This window comes from Lissotriton helveticus, chromosome 11 (assembly GCF_964261635.1).
Source record: "Lissotriton helveticus chromosome 11, aLisHel1.1, whole genome shotgun sequence".
Lineage (NCBI taxonomy): Eukaryota > Metazoa > Chordata > Amphibia > Caudata > Salamandridae > Lissotriton > Lissotriton helveticus.
This window is the reverse complement of record NC_136072.1, coordinates 227,260,264-227,283,448: the sequence shown is the minus strand read 5'-3', so window position 1 is coordinate 227,283,448 and position 23,185 is coordinate 227,260,264.

Sequence of the window (23,185 nt, the reverse complement as noted above, 5' to 3'; positions counted from 1 at the left end):
TTCCTTCCGTAGGATTGCAATGACTGCTTTTTCCTAAAATTTGTTCTGTGTGGAGTTGATTTCGTATGAAACGTTAAAAAACTGCAAATAACTAAAAACTGCTTTACTTACCATTTGTCCCAGTGTGTTATCAATGCATATCACACTGAGTAGAAAAAGTCATCCATAAAGTAATCTGTAAAGTAATCTAACAGTAATTTCCACTCTATTGAAAGCATTTACAAACCTGTAACAAAGTCATTTCATTCAGCTTGCTTGTATTGTTCAACCTGCCTTAAAAGTACCATTTACACTTACCTGTACCAGGCTTGCTGGGTTCTAGAAAATAAATATAACTAAATAATATTTTGTATACAAATCAAATTGGTCTGAGTACAGTCTTTAAGTGTGTGACATCATTTGCTGACAACAAATGCTTAACACTACCCTCTGATAAAGCCTTAGTGCTTGCCGACACTACCACAAATAGAGAGTAAGGTGTGATCTACTTTTATCTTTGCCTACGTCTGGAGTTCCATTGAACTCTCTGCACACTATACCTCATTTTGGTATAGTATATGCAGAGCCAGCTTCCTACATGTATGTTAAAGGAGCACAAGACTATATTGATGCATGTAAACCAAATATCCTTTAAAGTCAGCTATGTAATCTGGAGTGAAACAAAACACACAATTATAAAGGAAACTACCACTCTGCTGGTTATTTCACCAGATATGAGTGCACAGAGGAATCATAAGCAGATCAGTAAAGTCAGCTGAATGTTTTTTGCCTCTTCGGGCAGACAGGCTACCTCCTTGTAGTGTCACAACATGTGCTCAGCTGGTGCTGCGTCTCAATGACCTGACATCTGTGGTGGACACACTGCTGATTTTTGATCAGTCTTGGCTATCTGCCTCTTCCCTGTGACACGTGCAATGTGGTCAGTCTGCATAGCCTCAACAGCAGATGTTCTTTGTTGCCGACCCATTTATACATTGCCACTAAACTGGCCCATTTCAACCTGTACATTCACAGTTCTTTTGAACTGGGTTGCTGTGGTATGTGCCAGTCACCCGATAGACCAACTTAGGGTGCCCATTCTGGCTGCACTGTGTCTGTCCCTCCATGTTGGACCTGAGTCAGTGTCTTCATGTAGACACAACTTCTCAAGAGCAGCTGTCATTCTGTCCATCTTGTGGTCCATTGGGTTTGGTTATCTGCCATTTGTCTGGCAACATTTTCAAATCCCACTGCCATAATGTCATGTTTGCTATGCAACTTCCTATTCATTATCTTCATGTATTTATGTTGCAGGTGTTGAATGCCTAACATGGACTTTTCCAGCCCTCCTAACACATGAGATGATTGTGGGATTGGTGGAAGTGTTTGTGACACAGGCCGTGCCCTACATCACTATCGGCCATGTCCCAACAGATGCAACTGGCAGGGTCTCACTATGGGAGTCATTGCAGGACTTGGTTGAGGATCATCTTGTCCTCCTCTTGTGATGCAGCCTGGGGTGGAAAGACAGCACTGGTGGTGAATCTATGTTATATGGAGGCTCCACTTTGGTTGTGATTTGGGTATTTATCCTCATTTATGTGAGTTGCCTCACCTACCTCAGACTTTGCCACTTCTGTGTGCTGTCCAGACACATCTATGGTGCACACAAAATGTAGTTGACATCTTTTGTCTCTGTTTTTGAGCCACCTAATATACCTTTGTTCTTTAGTTACAATAACACTATGAAAAACATCACTGTTTCATGTACTACTGTCCCATGATGCACTGGTATGGCTGCAGCAAGTGATACCTTAACATGTCTCTGTGGATGTACAAATTGAATGAAACAGTACAGTGTACATGCTGCACTTACTTGGGTTGGGTTCTGGGGTTGAGGTGTCCAGTTGCCCCAATCCAGCAACTGTCTCAGGCTCAAACATGCCTTCCACCAGTGTTTCTATGGATGTAGGTGGGGGCACTCTGTTGGGACCACCCCCTGTCACACAGCTCTCCACCAGGCTTGTGGCAAACTTTGCCTTGGTTCTCGACCTGAGGTAATACCACCGCTTATGTTGTTCCTCCACAGAGCACTGCCTGACCCCAACAGCATTAATTTTGGCCTGCATGTCTTTCCATATGTATTTTTGGGCCTCAGGGACAGTCATGGAGGCCTTACCAAACAGCATGTAATGGTGAGTGCAGCTTTCATTTACGAGTATTTCAATCTCCTTTTCTGTAAATTCCAATTTTCTCTTCCTGGCTTGCCATGTTGCTTGGGGAAGGGTTGGTGATTTCTCAAAGCGAACAGGGCTCCTGGATTCAGAAGCAGTCTGCCACGCCTTCTCTCTGTCACTCTCCTTCGCTGGCAGCCACAGATAAGCATTTTTTGGTTCAGGTGTTTGGGTCTCAGGGTTTGGCACTTGTACCAGGAGGTATTTACCCTATGTTTCGAATTTCATTTGCAATTTATGAATGCATTTGCTAAATAGGAAATCAGAAATTGCGATCTCTAAAATTGCGACTAACATGCTTTGAGAGAAGCAATGGGCCTCATTTATGAGAAATAACGCATCGCTGCGTGAAAGCAGCAATGCGTCACTTCTCAGTGCGCACTCCTTGCGTCATGATGGATGCGTCATATTTATAATATGACACATCATGGCGCAAGGAGTTACAGATACGTCAGTATTTCTGACGTATCTGTATAGCGCAAAAGTGACGCATTGCAGGAGTGTGTCACAAAAGTGACACAACTCCAGCAATGTGTCCTTTCACATGGGGCAAGCCCCATGTGTAAGGGCCTGCGTCAATCTTACGCCTGCTGTGAGGCAGGCGTAAGAAATTGACGCATTTGTTTCCTAGAAGTGGCGCAGTGAAATCTTAGAGATTTCACTGCGTCACTTCTATGACCCTGTCTTGCGTCAGAACGCCCCCCGCATTCATTATACCTTGCGTAGGTATAATGTAGCGCAGGGGTTTACAAAGTGACGCATCTACCTAGATGCGTCACTTTGTAAATATGGTGCAACAAAGCACATTTTATACGCTGCTGGTGCGTCACAAAAAGTGACGCACCGGCGGCGTAAAAGTGACGCACGGCCTCATAAATGAGGCCCAATATGTTTTGACAAAGCCTAGGCACCTCTCTACTTGCACTTACCTATTTGCGATTCACAAACTTTCTCTAATAGATAATCGCAATTTCCATACATGTGGCACTTAGTCCTAATTAAATAAGGAAATAAGCAGGACTACAGGTACCATAGTACAAAGCAAAAGCATGGACATGAGAAGCTAGTCACTAATAGACTTGGTAAATTTGACAGCTCTGGCTGACTTGCCTGAAATGGGTCACGATACAGCACACCAGGTTTTATTAGAATGCAACTTTCTCTTCCATCTTAGAGCAGATGGTAGTTCAAAGTTAGTCTACTACTTGACAACTCCTAATGTGAAAGCTAATATTTGTCTTTCTGACTTTAAAGAGTCATTAGGAAGGTGAATGTCTTTTAGATGAAAAATATCAAGTGCATAGTAAGTGCTCCACTGATATCGGATTCGTTTGTAGTACGATAAACACCATTAGGATTTAGAAAAATCAATGCTTCTTATCAGCCTCAAACGGCTAATTAACCCGCTGCATGTAATAGTAATTTAGAAAACATTTATTAAAAGAAATATTTCCTGGAGTTTTTAGGATCTTCAAAAGGCAATGTTTAATAGAAAAACATTGTGTCTTTATTTCTTTGAAGATAATACTGTATCATGAGGATAAAGAAAAAGGCAATTCACTTTGTACAGTGAGTTTTTTTTAAAGCATTGCAAGATTTGAAAGGATGTGTGCCTTTCAAGATTAAGAGGCTTTTTGCCATGTAGTTCTTTGTTCATTGGGAGAAGATTTCCTGCCTATATCAATAGACTGTTCAGTGGTAGATTGCTATTTTTTTTGTCTTATAATTATTTCTGAAAGCCCGGTTCTGCCTTTACAAATCCTGTTGTTTTAGTTAATGCTTACCTTAAAGAAATGACATTGTCCACCTTCATAAGCCACTCAAGGAGCCATGACACATACACACTGCTTTAAAAATTATATATTCCTGATGTAAGCTAATGAGACACCAATCATACATGCTTCTATGTGATGTAGTACTAGCAAGTGATCAATCAGTTCATAAAATTAAAATGCAAGATGATATTGGTTTTTCCAAAATATTGTCTTCAATGTTTTTTATTTTTTCAGAGTTTTATTGTTTTAAAATTATTTTTCTATGTTGTCAGTTTGTTTTAAATCTGCATGTGAGACTTTTTCCCTTTCTTTTGACATATTTAGAGGAAAGCTATAATTCACTTTATGAAGGTGTATATTGTTGAGCGCCTATAGGAAAATGCCCCATTTTGCATTGTTAACCCCCACTTTTTGCCTGATATCTGATGCACCTGGACTCAGTGTGTACTGGGTCCCTGCCAATCAGGTTCCCAGTGCCTGTGTTTTTTTTACCAAAGCTGTACCTTTGTTTTCACAATTGGCACACCTCTGGCTCACCTGTAAGTACCTTGTAAAAGGTACCAGTGGAAACCAGGTCCTTGTAAGGGCTGCAGCATGTATTGTGCCACCCTCAGAGACCCCTCACCAAACACATCCACTCTGCCATTGCAGACTGTGTGTTTTGGTGCGGACAACCCTTAAGAGTCTACATGGCACACATCCCTGGTTGCCATGCCCACCAACCATTGCCTATGGCATAGGTACGTCACCCCTCTAATAGGCCTCACAGTCCTAATGCAGGGTGTGGTATATCCCAGGTAGGGGAACAGCTGCATGAGCAATGTGCCCCTACTATGGCTGTGCAATTCACAGACATTGTAAGTGCAGTGGAGCTATATTGAGTACATGGGCTGAGAGTTTGTCATTACAAACTCCACAGCTCCGTGATGGCTTTACTGAATGCTAAGGAGTTTGGTATCAAACTCCTCGGCACAATGAACCCACACTGATGCCAGCGTTGGATTTATTGCAAAATGCACTCAGAAAAATGACAAACTCACTTGTCTCCAGCTGATTGATCTGCACCCGCCTGCCACACAAAGACATGGTTCTGACCCCATGAGGTGGGAACCCTTGTGCCCTTGTGGGTCAGGGACAAAGGCTTCTTGGGGTAGAGGGGATTCACACCTACCCCCCTAGCAAGAACAGCATTCATATTGGTGAGCCTCAAAGGCTTCCTGCCCTTTGATATGCTGGCCAGAGCCTCTCTAGTAGAGATGCCAGCCTCATTGACCAAGCCCCACTTTTGGCTGCAAGGTTGATGGGAAAATTAGTAGTCAGGAGAGGTGTGTCCTCTCTCTGCCAGGACCACCCCTAAGATGCCCTGGACCAACATGACCCCTTCCTTAGAAAACCCTCCGTCTTTAATGGAAAGATTCGACCCAATCAGTTTACAGGGATGCACACTCTCCTAGATGGGGACATTCTAAGGGGCTTATTAGGATGGCGGACGGATCGCCACCGCCATGCAGGCGGTGGGGATCCGTCCGCCATCCGTCACCGTCCGCCGGAAAGACCGTCCGCTGCTTTTCCGTGACCGCGGCGGAAAAGGTCTAATATGGTGGCGGTGTCTATAAGACACCGCCAGCCATATTAAGATGGGCTTCGGGGTATGCCTCTCCGTGGCAGCAATGCTGCCACGGAAAAGCATACGGTCTTTGCTTTTGGGGCCTGTTGCGTGCCCCCAGGGTGAAGGGATACAGAAAAGGGGGTGGTGATGAACAGAGTGTCTGAATTAAGCAGACCACTCTTACCCAGTCCAAAGATCAGGGCTTGGTCCATCACTGTTATTTAGCTCACTGCCCCATCCCAGCTCAGAACCTGGCTATATGCAAATTAGTCTGTCCCTGGCCCAGTGCATCATGGGAACAGGGCAGACCAAACTACCAAGCCAATTCTTCACCAGAAAGGAGACAAGCTACCGGGGACCGGTTTCTGGCATTTCAGCCTCGTCGGCCCGGCTTGCTTGAATCCTGATGGAGCAGTGAGCAAGGGACTCATGTCTGAGTATACCCTGCCACACCTATAGTGGCCAAAAACGATACAGAAAAGGGGGTGGTGATGAACAGAGTGTCTGAATTAAGCAGACCACTCTTACCCAGTCCAAAGATCAGGGCTTGATCCATCACCGTTATTTAGCTCACTGCCCCATCCCAGCTCAGAACCTGGCTATATGCAAATTAGTCTGTCCCTGGCCCAGTGCATCATGGGAACAGGGCAGACCAAACTACCAAGCCAATTCTTCACCAGAAAGGAGAAAAGCTACCGGGGACCGGTTTCTGGCATTTCAGCCTCGTCGGCCCGGCTTGCTTGAATCCTGATGGAGCAGTGAGCAAGGGACTCATGTCTGAGTATACCCTGCCACACCTATAGTGGCCAAAAACGATTCAGAAAAGGGGGTGGTGATGAACAGAGTGTCTGAATTAAGCAGACCACTCTTACCCAGTCCAAAGAGCAGGGCTTGATCCATCACCGTTATTTAGCTCACTGCCCCATCCCAGCTCAGAACCTGGCTATATGCAAATTAGTATGTCCCTGGCCCAGTGCATCATGGGAACAGGGCAGACCAAACTACCAAGCCAATTCTTCACCAGAAAGGAGACAAGCTACCGGGGACCGGTTTCTGGCATTTCAGCCTCGTCGGCCCGGCTTGCTTGAATCCTGATGGAGCAGTGAGCAAGGGACTCATGTCTGAGTATACCCTGCCACACCTATAGTGGCCAAAAACGATACAAAAAAGGGGGTGGTGATGAACAGAGTGTCTGAATTAAGCAGACCACTCTTACCCAGTCCAAAGATCAGGGCTTGATCCATCACCGTTATTTAGCTCACTGCCCCATCCCAGCTCAGAACCTGGCTATATGCAAATTAGTCTGTCCCTGGCCCAGTGCATCATGGGAACAGGGCAGACCAAACTACCAAGCCAATTCTTCACCAGAAAGGAGACAAGCTACCGGGGACCGGTTTCTGGCATTTCAGCCTCGTCGGCCTGGCTTGCTTGAATCCTGATGGAGCAGTGAGCAAGGGACTCATGTCTGAGTATACCCTGCCACACCTATAGTGGCCAAAAACGATACAGAAAAGGGGGTGGTGATGAACAGAGTGTCTGAATTAAGCAGACCACTCTTACCCAGTCCAAAGATCAGGGCTTGATCCATCACCGTTATTTAGCACCATCAGGATTCAAGCAAGCCCGGCCGACGACGCCTGAAATGGCAGAAACCGGTCCCCGGAAGCTTGTTTCCTTCCCAGTACAAGAATTGGCTTGGTAGTTTGGTTTGCCCTGTTCCCATCATCCACTGGGACAGGAATAGACTAATTTGCATATAGCCAAGTTCTGAGCTGGGATGGTGCAGTGAGCTAAAAAACGGTGATGGATCAAGCCCTGATCTTTGGACTGGGTAAGAGTGGTCTGCTTAATTCAGGCACTCTGTTCATCACCACCCCCTTTTCTGAATCATTTTGTCCACCATAAGCGTGGAAGGGTATACTCAGATGTGAGTCCCTTGCTCATTGCACCATCAGGATTCAAGCAAGCCGGGCCGACGACGCCTGAAATGGCAGAAACCGGTCCCCGGAAGCTTGTTTCCTTCCCAGTACAAGAATTGGCTTGGTAGTTTGGTTTGCCCTGTTCCCATCATGCACTGGGACAGGAACAGACTAATTTGCATATAGCCAAGTTCTGAGCTGGGATGGTGCAGTGAGCTAAAAAACGGTGATGGATCAAGCCCTGATCTTTGGACTGGGTAAGAGTGGTCTGCTTAATTCAGGCACTCTGTTCATCACCACCCCCTTTTCTGAATCATCCCAGGGTGAAGGGGGCATGGGGGGTGCACATGGGGGGTACCTATGGTACCCCCCAGCATTTCAATGTACAACATGACAGGCACCGCACGGTGCCTGTCATGTTGTGCATTGAAATGTACAACGTGCATTTTTAGCGTTGCGGCGGGCGGTGCTGAGAGCAGCGCCCGCCACAATGTTAAAAATGCTGGATGCGCCTGCCACTGTGGTGTGCGCATCATAATTGCTATGGCGGGACCGCCTCACACGTGGCGGACGGTCCCGTTTCCACCGGGATGGTCCGCCATCCTAATGGACCCCTAAAAGTGTAGTACGCTAAAGCCATTAGCCCATTGGCTACCATCTGCCAGTACCTGTACCACCCCTAAATTCAGCATTTAAAATCACCCCTGAACCTTGATCCTCAGATTTGACGGACCAAAGAAGAAGACGGTAGAGGACTGCTGCCAGACCAGGAAGTGAACCACTGCAGGTGATCTCTGCAAGAACACCGCCACCTGCAACCGGTTCAAAAACTGGACCTGCTGTCCCTCCTGAAACCCTGCAAGGCCTCCTAGAAACCCAAGAGACCATTTCAGCCTTCCCCAAATCACCAAGACCCTCTCTTTGGGCTAGAGGCTCTCGTCCCCGGCATCCTCCGGTACAAGAACCGTAGCAGTTGAGGACCAACACTTGTGTAGACACAACTCACTCCTGAAAAAAGAGCCCCAAGACCACAGTGGTAGAGGACCAGCACTTGGTCGACATGACTTTGCCCTGCCAGAAGAAAGCACTGCAGCTGGATGGCTTCCTCAATCTAGAGGGGTCCTCTCGGCCCAACGACCGAAGCTGTTCACAGCTCTGTTCCTAAGAGCCCATGTCCTCCTCCCTGTTGGCTTCCTCCTGTGCCACCTGCATGGCCGCTGCCTCTCCATGATGGCCGACGATGGTGGAAATGCTCCATCTCCTGCGCATCTACATCCTCATGACCGCAACCATAACTGCTGGGTTGGCGGTGCCTCCATTCAATGTACGGTAACTTGCTGACAACGACTGTGACAGTAACAGTGTTGGCGGTATACTGAATCCTAACCATCTTCATTGCTCTCCGCTGAATGCAAGGGTACATTACCATTGCCCGTATCGACCCCTGTGGCATAGATACTGAATCCTGCACCTCTTCGGGTGCTCCCCAGTCTTCATTGACTAACATTGGGATCAGTGTTGGTCTAAACCCTAGAAGACTGGAAGAGAGGGTTGTGTACTTGCCTATTAATGCATAAACCTGCTTTACTCCCCCAGGATTGTCTTGCATTACTCATCCTATTGCATACAAAAGTTCAACAATTGCTATTGCAACATTCAACTGTTCTAAACTGATAACACTATAGTATTCCTATTACTGTAAAGCATTGTTTATTTACTGCCTTGGAAAACAATCCATACTGCATTTGATAAGTATTGCTAATTTTAAACTGTTACTTACCTGCAACTAAGTTCTTTTTAGTTCTAAAAATAAAATAACAGAGTAATCATTTTTATTATAAAACAATTGGTCTGGATTCAGTCTTTGAGTTTGTGCAATCATTTCTCGCCTGAGTATCTACAATAAATGCTTAACACAGCCCTCTTATAAGACTAACTGCTCGACAACGCTACCACAAATAGAGCTTTTAGTATTATCAACTTAAGTCTCTGGGGATTCACTGGAATCTGTGCACACCATACCTTACTTTGGTATAGTACATACAGAGCCAGCTTCCTACAGTGTCAGACCCTGTTCCCGGTGGCCATGGGACAAGCAGGAGCTTCTGTGTATCAACCGGAGGGTGGGGTGGGCAAGGTAATTTGCCTTTGATGCTCTGGGGTCTGTCCTATTATGGCTTTGTAAACTGAGCCTAATACAAACTCTTCATTACTTCAGTGGTAGCGATGATGATCAATTACTGGCTTCTCAAGAAGATAAGGTGGAGATGATTGAGCTCAGAGCTTAACCATCACACAACAGTTCAATACATTCTGTCCTTATCTTTATAGAAACAAATACTTTAATGCACTTGGGTATGTCACACAACCATATACAAATTAGTGTTAACCATATGAGCTTCAGTTGCACCAAGGTGAGCCTCGGGTTGCCTCAGAATTTGGCTTTCCCAGTGCTTTTTTTAATTTGGTAAACTAAATCCACCATCTTTTGCTGATACTAGAATCGTCAAAACTAGAAATGTGATTTTTTTCCCACTCATTTGCAAACCATGTTAGAGGTATTTAACACTCTAAAATATAAAATGTATGCAGATGTTAATATGTGGAATTTTAAACTCTCACCAGACTCTTTCTGGAAAGACCACTTTAAACCTATTTTTTTTATTTGCCAATGCATGGTGTCCCCTCTCCTGCTATGAGACAGTAGAGCATATCTCTATTTTGATTAAGTCATTCAGTCTGTAACCTTGAAAGAACATTTCAGCTATCACCTTTAAACAAGTCCAACAGTCAGCTGTATAGGTAAACTCATTTTACTAAACCAATTATACTCAAATTGGTCAAATATTAAGCACTGCTGAAAGCTAACTATTGCTGTTGAAGCAAGCATAAAGTAGACTTCCTGCTGAAGATTAGGAAATCCTTATTTCAAATATGGGTCAAGTGACTGAATACAGCAGCAAAGACAGAAACATGACATCGCAAATATAGAGATATCACAGATTAATGACATCAAATAATAGGCAATGATGCCTGCGCAGCTTCTTTATGTAGATTGTGAAGCAAACAAGAGCGAAATTTGCATGATTTGATGGAACCTCAAATCCACAATCATAAACCAGGGGAGGGGATATAATAACTGTACAGCCCAAGGCAAAAGGGCTATAACAATATCAAAATAATAGATCCATGAAAGGTAGAATGTTCTATATAAAAAAGGGAGAAAAAGAAAGACAAATATTGGAGTGTGAAAGCAGACGGCCCATACGAGCCTTTATTAGCCATAAACCATTTAATTGTTTTCAGTGAAGCTCCAGTATTCTCAATTTTATTAAAATCAGGGGGGCATATTATCAAGGGGCTTTATCTCCGCTTTTTTGGCTTTAAAAGCCAAGAAAGCGGAGATAAAATTATCTCCCTATTACCAAGCTGTCGCTAACACCAGTTAGCGACAGCTAATAGGAGATAGTGACCATCTTGGGCCCCGCTTTGCATGTCAGTGATATTTATCACTAATGACATGCAAAGTGGGCGTGCCAAGATGTTAGTGACTGAAAACAGTCGCTAACATCGCTATCTCCTATTACCAACTTTTGGAGATATTCGCGCTAAGCGCGAATATCTCCAAAAGCTAACACTTGCCCAGGAGCAGTTCTTAGCCATGTTATCCAATGGGAGGTGGATAACATGGCTAAGAGCATTTGCTCGATAATGCATGAATATCGCGGACTTTTCAGCGATATTCATGCATTGCGGCCGTTTTTTATCGCATTTGCGATAAACCTTGCTAATAGCAAGGTTTATCTGCGATAAAAATCGCCGATGTGCGGCGATAATTTTTGTCTCTAAACAAGTTAGAGACAAAAATTATCTCTATTGGTTGGTAATATGCCCCAGGATTTTTTATCCAAAGTTCATAGCAAGGCACAGAGGTTACCATTGAAAGTGCTCCAACAATCTCAGTGGCTGTACACTCTAATCACCTACAGGAGAAAGTCTCAAAGTTTGAGCAAATAACCAGTAAGTTGACCTTCAGCTGTCATGAAAACAACCTTCCAGGACAAGAGCCATGAGGCTCATTGTTTCCTAGACAAGCTATGTGTTAGTTTTAACTGTTTTTGTATTAGAGTAAAAGTGCTGGTGTGATAATGAGGATTCTTTCTCCCTGGCAAATTCAAAGTTGGGTTAAACTCTGAGGTCTACCATCTGTTTGACACAACATCTATGAAGGAAACTAATCGAAGAGCTGGAATGGCAGTGCAGTGCCACCTTGTGTCATATAGGGCCATTATGGTGTGTGTTATCATATGCAAAAAATAGGTGCAGTAAATGACAAAGATAACATAAGCCCCATTGACTCCCCCTCACTGGGGATGGTTAGCCTAGGCAAAGGGGTGTGCCCCTAGTTTGCTACTGGAATTGTTTGATGGATAACCAGGTGTCCTCCAAGGAGTTTGCATGGCTAGAGAGTCCCACCATAGGTAGAACATGGTAGACCTGAGAGAGAAAGGACTGGACAAATTGGTAGCAGAATGGTGCATGTACATAAAGGAAGACTGGGGACCTAACACAATAATATATGTTTCATTCACATACATCTTCATGCCTCTAGCAAGGCAATGAAGTGCATTTGTTAACTGGTGGCACGCTACTCCATGACGTCCTTGGATTGAATATTGTATGTCGCTAATTTGACCTATGCAAGTAACATTTTGATGTTATTTACGGAAGCATGGATTGTGCTCTGGTTGTCATTTTGTTACCGTGTATAGTGAAGGGAGTGATAGCTAGGATGCTGGGAGCAATTGACTGGCCAATGTGATGTGGTCATGGGGGTAAATGAGCAGTGGTTGTCTTTCTTCAGGACTCTGGATTGTTTTCAGTCATTGCAACGTAAGGAGCACGGCTCCTAGAGAGAGTCAGTTGGCACTGTGAAGATGAGACGGGGCGAGGGGGATGGCAGCTTAGAGATTGTGCAAGAAGCCTAGGCACAGGAAGATTGGTCATACCAATTTCAAACAGTAGAAAATTTTTAGAAGGTAGTATAGTTTGCATTCTATGTTACTTTATTTTCTCTTGGATGACCCAAGATCTGCAAACAGTTAGATACAGAGCTGGGTACACTTACTGTTTGATCTTTGCTAAGCCTGAAAAGAGTTTCAGGCCAGGTCTTATAGTGGAAAAGAAGCTGCTAGTTGGGATCATCATGTGAAAGAAACCATTGGTGACCTGGGAAGACAATGAACAAAAAACTTAACGCGGATCTTATTCTTCTGCTGACACTTGCAGACAAGGACTTGGATGTGAATTAGTGGTTTGCAGGGGCATCAATCATTACTCTTAGTTTGCCTTGGTACCCCTGGGGCTGAATACAAGAAAGTTTCCAAACAGTAGGTATTTGCTCCCACTTTCTGCACCCTGGAGCACTTTGGTTTTATAGAAGGGGCTGCGGATGCTTGTGCTACCCTTTTTAAAATATAGGCTGTGCTGGCTCACCTTTTGTGCTAGTGTGATCATGAGGAGGCATTCCATCATTTGCATGCGATGGGGGTCCTATGCAAATTAGGAAACACCTTTCCTCTGTGCCTTGTGCTATATTACAAACACAGGCTTGGAGAAAAATGAGCTGTCAGGAGATGCACTGGCTGTGCGCCACATGTAGGTGGCATGTAGTCAGTGTGCTGTCCAAGGACATCTATTGGAAAGAAAGAAGGGAATCCGGAGGACCCCACAGGAATCTCCATGCAGCCAGGTGCAGCCACTCACTGCCTTTCTTTCATTTGCTCAATGAAAGGCTTTTCACTAATGCACTCTCTCCAGGACCAACACATGTTTGCGGTTGCACTTGGAACAGCACATTCACTGTAATAGGGCGTGCAGGCCCAGTCTAGACTTGGCACAACCATTTAAAGGTGTGCCATAGTGTAACAGAAGCAATGCGCCCCATATGGAATGCAGGTCCTGGTCTCAGAGATAAGAAGGGAGATGTAAACAAAACTCAGAAATCTCTGTTTGCTTTCTATAGTTCCACTCTATGGGCTCGATTCACAGAACTATCTTAAGACAAAATCCTAAACTTACTACCATTTTGGTATTCACAGAAGGCACTTACTCATTTCGGTATTCACAGAAGTTAGGAGTCCTAACTTTAGGACTCCTAAATGCCTTCTGTAAATACCGAAAGTCTAAAGGTTATGATTTTTCTCAGTTTAGGAGAAGTGAAGTTAGGACTCCTAACTTTAGGACTCCTAAACTGAGAAAAATCATAACTTTTAAGACTTTCGCTATTCACAGAAGGCATTTAGGAGTCCTAAAGTTAGGATTTCTAACTTTACTACTCCTAAACTGAGAAAAATCCTAACTTTAAGACGTTCGGTATTCACAGAAGGCATTTAGAAATCCTAAAGTTAGGACTCCTAACTTCTGTGAATACCGAAATGAGTAAGTGCCTTCTGTGAATACCAAAATGAGTAAGTGCCTTCTGTGAATACTAAAATGGTAGTAAGTTTAGGATTTTGTCTTAAGTTAGATCTGTGGGCCCTATGTTCTTCCTCGGCACCTCAGCAGCAAAACCCTGCCTCTTCAGATGCTAACATAGGGAGAATGGTTTAACCTTATGATGTCATCGTTTAGTCAAAAGGTGAGTGAGGTCACTTCTGCTGCCCTCCATCTGTTGATGAATCGACGTCCATGCTTAAGAATTAATATGATGGTGATTTTAACAGCTTTTATAAACATTATCCAGTGCTCTTTTAAGATTCACGGTATAAACAAAATATTATAAATCCCTGCAAGCAGTTTGAGCAAAATAGCAAAATTATTTTAACCTCTCATATAAATAAATTATTTTGTCTTCTGATAGTGTCAAATTTTGAGTTTTACTGTTGCGTTTTATTACTTCCATTCTTCAGTTTTATTCTAGGTCGACACATCGCATGCTAATGGGTTTGCTTTTTCAATGGGCCAACTGTAGAAGTGTGGACACCGTTGCATGAGACCTCTCGCAGAAGGGATCCATTAATATTCCATAAAGCACTCCCGAGTGCATCTCCGAAGGAGAAAGTCGTGCTCTTAAACACTCAAACCACTTTTAAAGCCTCTGCTCGTGTTCCTCAGCCCGGATTCAGAAATGGCTTCCAGTGCTTGACTGCACACATTTACTCACAGTATCAAATTTGAATGCTTTTTCGAGACAGTAAAAAAATCCATTTAGAATGTCCTATGTGACTCCTAAGTCAAGATGCGGAAACTTCTTCCTGTTAGATACCAATTGTGCACTGAATTTAAAAATGGAAAAACCAATGTTCCAAATGAAAATAAATCTGGCAATTTGAGCACGCGGTACATTTTGCACTTAAAATAATGTTTGGAACGACTTACAACCTCTGACATCTGCATCCAAAATGCTAAAGCGTTAGGCTGCATTATTTTGAATACGTGACTCAAGGGGATTCTGTGGGACTTTGTATAACTAATTATACCCTAGGACGTGATGTCCTCGCCTGTATTACTGCCAGCATTTAAATGTAGTCCCATGGTTTATTCTTCGGTAATGAGCAAATGGTATTTCACTAAATGTCAAGCACTGCACTTGATAAAAGTTCATTCCAAATAAATGCATCATTTAAAACGTAAGGCGGGCCCTTCAGAACACAGCTCTAAACTATATTTCTTATTTGTTTATCCATGATTAGTAATGCACATGTTAACAACGTGCCAGTCATTTCCATTCAATGAATCTTTATTCGACCTTAAAATGATCATAAAAGCACAGGTTAAAATATTATACATTCACTGTCATAAAATACCAATCTGTGTGCATTGCAATAAATATAACCATTATAAAAACAAGAAATCATCACAGTATTGCAGCATAAAATATAATACAGGGCCAATAGAAGTAAAAGGAGCACCTATAGACTCCTCTCCATTGATATTCTGCTCCAAATGGCCATCTTGAGATAGCCACATACAGTGAAACAAATGTCTCGGCTATTTAACATTTGAAGATGGCTTAAGGCCACCCTACATTTCTGGATAGCTAGTCTTATAAGTAAAAGTTTAAGATATGGCTGAAAAAGTTATGGATAAAAGCCACAAAAAAACATAAAATGTAGTAGGGATTGATCCGCTTTGCCGTCACAAGTACAGGGGGTAGTTGCTTGCGCCATACACATTAAGGGGGATATGTACAAGGAAGTGGCGGAGAGAGGCGTTAGCCTCCTTGGCTTAACACCCCGCTCCACCACTTCTGAAACGGAAGGCTGCACCATGTTTTCAAGAATGTGGTGCAGCCGTGCGTTTTCCCCTGGGATGGCGATAAGATCAGCAATTTAGCACCAACGCAGGCACCCTTGCACCATAGTGCAAGGGTGTCTGCGTGCTGGGGAGGATTGTTTATGTGCAGGAAGGTGTCCCTTCCTGCACATAAGCTATCTTAAAATGACATTCTGTCACTTTCATGTGTGCTGCTTCATGCAGAATGGTATTTTTTTAAAGATTTGTTTGTGTACAGGAAGGGACACCTTCCTGTACACAAACAGACCCAGGTATTTTTCTTTTTGCATCTGTGCTGCACAAGGCAGCACACAAGTAAAAAGTAAAAAGGAGGAGATATAATGCATTTCTCCTCGTTTAGCCAACTTAAAACCAGGATTAACCTGGATTTAATTTTGGTGCTGCCTCCTATGAATGCCACCCTTGTATATAGGGGGCAGCGTAAAAATGAATGGCTGTTGCGGTGGAATGCCCACCGCAACACCCATTGCCCACGCTTTTCACGCTAACCATAGCGTGAAAGGGGGCCTTATGTACAAGGCAGCGTTAAGCCACATTAAGTGGCTTAACGCTGCCTTGTACATAAGGAGCAGCCCCATTCGCCACCACAACGTCAGCAAAAGTGGCTTTGTGGTGGCGATAGGGGTTTGTACATATGCCCCTCAGTTTCATAAAAACATGCTGAGCGCCAAACCAAAATTTAAACAGGGGCAACCTCTCCCATCGGGTATAAGGTATATCTAAGTTACAGGGGGAGGCACCCATTGCAAACATAGAATGATAATACCGGAAGGTTTTCTTATTATCTACCTCCTGGAACGTTTGAGAAATCATATAATCTATACATTTCTCCTTCAGCACTTTTTTAGTGGTCCTATTAATCAGATTAGGTGAGCTAATTAATTCTGACAAACTAATATTATCCAAAGAATTACATACATATTTCAACCATGGAATAGAGTCCCCCATCTATTGTCTGACAATGTGCCCGTCATCTCAGTGACAGCGTTTTCATTGTGGTGATATACAGAATAATGTACCCTAACTGCATGTTTTCAGTGTTTTAAATCGTCTCGATAAAGAACAGTGTCATAAATCTGTGTGATTCAGGAGTGATCTATAATAACCCTCATATAATACTGGTGGACATACATTATTTCATATACTCCCAGCATGACAATAACATAAAATCATTTTATAACACAACTATGAATACTTTTATAATTTTTTGTATAAAACAGTCATCACGTTAGCTATTTTAATGTCAAAACTACTAAATTCTAGCACAAATAACTCAATAAAAATGTAATCATATTACTGCATGTGTTAGAATGTGCGTTGTCATTAACACCGCATTGTTATTATTCTTATGATTATTATTATGATGTTGATGATTATTATTATTATTATTATTATTATTATTATTATTATTATTATTATTATTATTATTAATAATATGTATTATTAATACATATCTGAATTCCACTTACCAAACAGGGTGAATGTAGCCATGGTCGCAAATTAAAATTGATAAGAAAACCCCTGCAATACGCAGCTATGGTTAGGTGCACAATCCATAACTTGCATAGCATCCATGCAAACCATAACTTGCAGACCAAATACATTGTTTTTGACCTGACAATATTCATAACAATAAGTAACATCTAAAAGCACATCATTAAATACCAAGACATTCTCAAAGAACACATAATGCTATATTGCCCTCTCATTGATAGGGTTAATGCTAATGTCCATATCCAGGGTTTGGTCTTGATCATCGACTGGGCATTGGTTTTGGTGTGCAAGTTACAGTTTGATTGGCTTTTGTGAGAGGTACACAATATATATTCACACAGAATATTGTATGCTCTTAATTATTAATTTGGATGTATATCACTCGAAGTTAGGAGTGGATACTGTGATAAGTTTTGTACATTTTCTTAGGGTACACTTATGTATAGATAGATTGTAGTATTTGTAATGTACAGTTTGTATATGTGATTTGTATATATTGTGTATGCTGTATTGTTATAAATATTTTTTTCATATGTGTTTGTTCTTTTGCGCCACTCCTTCTGTTGACTCGTGTATATGTCTATATGAAATTTTGAATATGAATGTACTTAGATACTTGTAATCAACAGGATAATTAACTATTTCTTGTTTGCGATTAAATGTTTGATTGATCCCGCAGTACCTTTTTCTTCTACTTTTTCATCTTTTGATGTCCCTTGCTCAGGTATGGGAGGGTGATTTGGGCAGAACCCCTTCCAAATTTTCTAGTACTTAAATATTAATAGGGCTAGGAGATTTAAGCGAATCTTTGACTGCAGCATTTTCTGCATGATTAGCACACAACATTTGCTTAGTTTCACTAAAAAAGGTCTTCCTAGCTCAAATTGATGAAAATCAGACTGCCAGAGAATGTGCTGCACAATCGACTTTTCTGCTGCATATTTTAGATAACCTTGCTACATAAATTGGCCTTCCATGATACATATTCCTGGTAGTCCTTACGATGGTAAAGCTCTGCAGAGGGATTTGGGACCATCATTATGAGGATACAACCTATATTTTACAGGAAACCATGAAATATGTTCACAGTTCCCTGCGAAATATGAATTTCATCATCATGGCGAGTGCTCTCAAACCCCTCTACAGAGACTTGCCATTGCTATAATAAACTAGTGCAATGTATCTAATTAAACCTGTATTACACGTGAAACAGGCCATATGGTCTGTGGTCTACAAAGTACTTGTAATAAATGATTCATAAGCAGTCCAACGAAGAAACTGAAGGAATGTCAGTTCCAACAAAAGTGAACTGTATCAGATAAAAACAGCACTCAATGGCGATTCATTTTGAGACTGTGCATTGTAGCAAACAAGATGGTTTCTATGTCTTTGCATTGGGAATGGTGGAGAATTCTACACAAAGGGGCAGAAATAGAACAAATGCTTTACCAGAGAAAATTATTTCTGAATATAGAGCATTATACATTGAGAAACGTGGGCCATGAAAAGCATGGCCATATTTAATGAAAAGTTATCGGTGTATGGGTAATGAAAAAACACAATATGAAGCCCTGGCAGCTTGCTGATGCTACTGCACAAAAAGTGAAATACAGTAAAGAAGGTAACTGGAATTTTTAAACACAAACATAAACGAGACAAAAAAGACCATGAACGTTTAAGTATTAGTAATGTGATCAAAAAAAGGCAAACAAGAGAAAAATAAACGTAATTTCAGAAACGACTGCGTATATGCTTTAAGATAGATGATGGATGAACCCTTGGAGTGCCCCATTACAGCCACAAGAAGGATGGAATTTGCACTTCTAGAACGGTTTTATAAAGTCCTCAATGACATGTGTTAATATGAATTTTAGCAAAAGCCTGAGTGCTATATCTGACAGTTTGAAGTTGGAATTGCTTGGAAAAATTACAATACAACAAGAAAAACATTTAAATATGCTGCAGAACAGCACAGTATGGTGTTGCAAACATGCTGAATGATGCTTTCCAATAAAATGCTTCTCAATCAATCAAACAGCATTTGTAAAGCGCACTCTGTCACCCCGAGCGGTATGTGGGCGCTTTGTTTCCGTTGAAGAGCCAGGTCTTGAGTCTCTTTCTGAAGTCTGTTAGTGATGGGGCTGTGTGGAGATGGAGGGGGAGGGTTGTTCTAGGTCTTGGCAGTGATGTAGGAGAAAGAGCGGGTACCGCTGCGGCTGCGATGGATGTGGGAGTTGTGTGCGAGGACCAGTAAAGAGGAGCATGGGTGTTTAGTGGGTTGGTTAATGTTCAGTCGATGGTTGAGGTAGGCAGGTCCTAGGTCATGGAAGGCTTTGTAGGTGTGCGTGAGGAGCTTAAACAGGCATCTTTTCTGAATGGAAAGCCAGTGGAGGTCTCTCAGGTGGGATGTGATGTGGGCTTGTTTCGGGAAGGTCCAGGATGAGTCTGTGTGATTTGGAGTCTTATGAGCAGCGGGGTGGAGATGCCGGCATAGAGGGCATTTCCATCGTCGAGGCGGGTAATGATGAGGGCCTGAGTGACAATCTTTCTGGTGTCGGTTGGGATCCAGATGAAGATTCTGCGGATCAAGTGTGTGGAAGCAAGAGGAGGCGACTGCATCATTAACTTGTGGTTTCACTCCTCTCGTCCCTTGCCCCGCTAAAGTCCTTGCGCAATTGGCCCCTACCCTCAATCACCTCATCAACCTGATCCTTAACCGCTCGCTCAGCTCAGGTGAAGTGCCTCAGCCTTGGAAACAGGCACTCATATTGCCTTTACTTAAGAAAGCCAACCTAAACCCTGAATCCCATGCCAACTACAGACCCATTTCCCTTCTGCCGGCTCTTGCGAAAGTGGTTGAGAAACACGTCCACACTACCCTTTCCCACTTTTTAGAGACGAATGATATACTACATAAATCTCAGTCTGGTTTTCGCTCTAACTTGAGCACCGAAACTGCTTTGCTCGAGGTCACTGAAGCGATCAAAGCAACCTTGGACAGGGGAGGAAAAGTTATGCTGGTGATGCTTGACCTCTCTGCAGCCTTCAACACCGTCCCCCATGACCGCCTCCTAGCTAGACTCTGGGAGGTGGGTCTTAGGGGGACGGTGTTCAGTTGGTTCAGGTCTTTCCTCTCCAATCGACAGCAAACTATCTGGGCTCCACCATTTTCCACCGCAATGCCGCCTCTGGAGGTCGGAGTTCCGCAGGGCTTGATTTTGAGCCCCTCGCTTTTCAACATTTATATGACCCCTCTGGCGGCACTTGCGGAGGGTTTTGGAGCCCAGATCGTGTCATATGCTGACGACACGCAACTCCTGTTCACCTGCGACAGGGGCCACGACTTTGACGGGACGTCTATTCGGGGCTGCCTTGGGGCTGTATTTGACTGGTTCAGTCGTCACAGCCTCAAGTGCAACTCCGAAAAATCTGAAGTGCTTTTCTTCGGCTGTCCCGCAGACCCCAGATGGAAAGAGTGGTGGCCTGCCGCCATGTTCCCTCCTGACAGCGATTCGGGGGCTGCGAAAAACCTAGGCATCCAGGTCGACAACTGCCTCTCCTTTAGGGGCCAGGTGTCGGGCCTGGCTGGCAGATGCTTTGCGATCTTGAAGATGCTGAGGAAGTTCTTGCCGCTCCTATCCCTAGAGCATAGAAAGACCACGGTGCAGGCCCTGATTGGCTCGCGCCTAGACTACGCCAACGTTCTGTACCTAGGTATGCCGGACTACCTCTTATCGCGGCTCCAGGTTGTGCAGAACTCTGCGGCCCGTGCCATCTTTGGCCTCACTAGGAGAGCCAGGGCCTCTGAGCTCCTCAGAACTCTTCATTGGCTGCCCATAAAGAAGCGGATCGCCTTCAAGGCCCTAACCATCGCTTTTAAAGCCCTCCATGGTACAGGTGCCCGCTATCTCCAGAAATGGATCACCTTCTATCTCCCTTCTAGATCCCTACGTTCCTCGACTCAGGCCAGGGCAATCACTCCTAGGATCTATCGTGCCCGCTGTGGGGGGCGTTCTTTCAAACATCTTGCTCCCCAACTGTGGAACGATCTTCCTCTTTCTCTCAGATCCAGCTCCAATCTTCTTACTTTCAGGAAAGATCTGAAGACCTTGCTGTTCATGCAATAACTCCATCTCTTTTATGCTACGTTCTTTCCGCTCGTCCTGTTTTCTCTCCCACTCCAGACCGGTGAGGCTCTGACAGCGCCGGGACACTCTTCGGAGTAGCCGTGCGCTATAGAAGCACCCAATTAACATAACATAACATGGTCAGTTGATGCTGAGGTTGTGTGTGTGGTCGGTCGGTTTGGGTCGCAGTTCTGCAGGCCACGAGCAGTGGTCCCACGCAAAGGTGTTTTTCCCAAAGATCAGTACTACAGTTTTGTCGGAGTTGAGTTGGAGGCAGTTGTCTCCCATCTATTCATCTATGTTGGTCATGGCATTGCAGAAGTTGGTTTTGGCATTGAAAGGGTCCTTGATGAGCGAGAGGCTCAGTTGGGTGTTATCTGCATAGGAGATAATGTTGAGTCTGTGGGATCTGACGACGTCTGCAAGGGGGGTCATGCAGATGTTGAACAGGGTGGGGCTGAGAGATGATCCTTGTGGTACACTGCATATGATGTCTTTGGGTGCGAATGTGAAGGGAGGAAGTCGAAAGCTCTGTGTGCATCCTGTGAGGAAAGAAGGAAACCACTTGAGGGCTTGCTGTGTGCCTATGTTGGGGAGTATGTCGATGAGGGTGTTGTGGAAGACTGTGTCGAATGCCATGGAGAGGTCGTGGAAGATCAAGGCCACAGTTTCTCCATGGTCGAAGAGTGTTCTGATGTCATCTGTGGCGGAAATCATCATGGTCTCAGTGCTATGGTTGGCACGAAATCCTAATTGAGAGGTGTCCAGTTGGTGGTTTTGTTCCAAGAATTCGGTGAGCTGCTGGTCGATTACTTTCTCAAGAAATTTGGCTCGGTAGGGGAGTAGGGAGATCCAACAGTAATTTTTGAGCTTGTTGGGGTCAGCCGAGGCTTTCTTAAGGAGGGGTCTGACGTCTGCTTGTTTCCATCTGTCCAGGAAGGTTGCTGTGTGCTCAGAGCTATTGTCAGGCATAGTTTCATGAAACCACACTGAAGTGATTGGTAAGTTGCTAGATCCCAAGCAGAACTAATAATTTCACTTCAGAGACATGAAACTTCAATAATGTACTATAACAGTTAGGACATGTCTGTGCGAAACAATCAACAATATGTTGATGTAAGCCTCCACTATCACATTCTATCATAACATAACATGTGTATTTGGTAAGCACACAGTCACCCTTGGGCATCATTGTGCTGAATAACAGATGTTTCTTGTTACCCAACTTAATGGGACTCATTTTATCGACCTTAGAAGGATGAATGGCTGAGTGGGTCCACCAGGATTTGAACCTGTGACCATGAGGTCAAGCACAGGCATCTAGAGTGGATGCCTTAGTTCTCTAAGCCACCAGGGACAGCTTCAGAACTTGCTAAACATTGTATAGAGTGAAAAGACCACTTGAGTCATTTAGAGTTTGATAGAGGGGGCAAACTGATATCCATTCCCAAGGCTCCCATCTGACAAAACCGCAGTTACCCAACTCTACCTAGAGCAGGGGGAAGTGCTAGGTTTCCAATGGGTTTCCACTGGCTCACGGCATGGAAATCTCTGACTTGATAGCCTTTCTGTATGAAATAATAGTGGGAGGCATATGTCCCTATTTAGGGCCCATGTGGTCTTAAGTACTGCAGTGAGAAAAATATACATGCTAATCTGCAGCATGAAGTGTAATCTCGCTTATCAATCCTACATATTCATGAGGCCCAAGTAACCTCACCTTCAGATTACAGTCTTTTCATCCTAGCCA